Raw genomic sequence first — 1,183 nt, 5'->3', positions numbered from 1 at the left:
GGGAAGACCCTCTATGAGATGGATTGATTCGGTGACTGGGGTAATCGGGATGGGTGTGTCAGAGGCAGTGCAGTTGGCGCAGGATAGAGCAGGGTGTAGGGCTGTTGTGCATAGGGTCTCTATGAGTCGCAAACAACTCGACGGCACATAACAACAACAACATCACAATGTTGTCTATTCTTTGAGTGGTGAGGATTTTTGTTATTTAGTGTTGACATATACTGCCCATTGAAGGTTGTACTCTTTGATTTTCATCATTAAGTTTACTTCATTTTCTTCAAGCAAGGCTGTATCATCTGCATTGTGCAAGCTGTTGATGAATCTTCCAATCCTCATGCCACTTTCTTCTTTGCACAATTTACCTTCTCAGAGTATTTGCTCAGCATAGAAACTGAATAGGAATGTAGAAAGGATATGACCTTTACATACACTTTTCCTAATTTTAAGCAGTGCAGTGTTCCCTTGTTCTATTTGGATAGCTAATTCTTCTTCTATGCATATGTCTCTCATAAGCATAATTAAGTGTTCTGGGATTTCTATTCTTCTCAATGATAGCCCTAATTTGTTATAATGCACATAATCAAGTGCCTTTGCATAGTCAATAAAATACTAGTAAACACCTTTTTTTATTATTATTATAAAAACAACTTTAAAAAGAGCCTTTCAGAGTCCAGCTACTTATATCCCATGGTATTAGTGTTACAATGCCTTGTTCAATTGAATTTCAATATTCATCATTTATGTCTGTAATTCATATTATACATGTACATAAATGCCAGGAAAGTTTAAAAATTATTGTTTTACTATTTTCCTCAATGATGTAGAATTTCGTCAAATTAAATTAAATAGAAAGAATATAAGATTTTGATGAAGACATCATCATGATATGGAATAATTAAAGTTTTTTACTTCTTGCTCCATTTCCTGAATCAGTCTTGTTTTGTCATAGTCCCTACTATGTTGATAAATTCACTGGCTAATTATGGCATACAAATTTTCCAACTGAAACACATCGTATTTTTCACTTTTTTGAACAACATTATTCAAAAGTTCTTTAGTTGATCATGGTCCACCATAAGTTGAGGGTGTGGAAAATCAATCTCCATAATAGTCTATGTGTTTCCTACTGCCAAAGGGGCCCTTTAGAGTAGTGAGAGAAGATCTTCACCCTGAAACCCACAGC

At 35.1% G+C, this 1,183-nt stretch overlaps 1 pseudogene; it reads right to left on the bottom strand.

Moving 5' to 3' along the window:
• Positions 1–879: 879 nt before the first annotated feature.
• LOC102845625 overlaps positions 880–1,183 on the bottom strand; it is a 48,923-nt pseudogene continuing 48,619 nt past the window's right edge.

This window comes from Elephantulus edwardii, unplaced genomic scaffold (genome assembly GCF_000299155.1).
Source record: "Elephantulus edwardii isolate Elephantulus edwardi_28Jun2011 unplaced genomic scaffold, EleEdw1.0 scaffold00178, whole genome shotgun sequence".
In the NCBI taxonomy this organism is placed as follows: Eukaryota; Metazoa; Chordata; class Mammalia; order Macroscelidea; family Macroscelididae; genus Elephantulus; species Elephantulus edwardii.
Note: the sequence above shows the minus strand (reverse complement) of the source record. Positions and strands in the feature narration are given on the sequence as shown.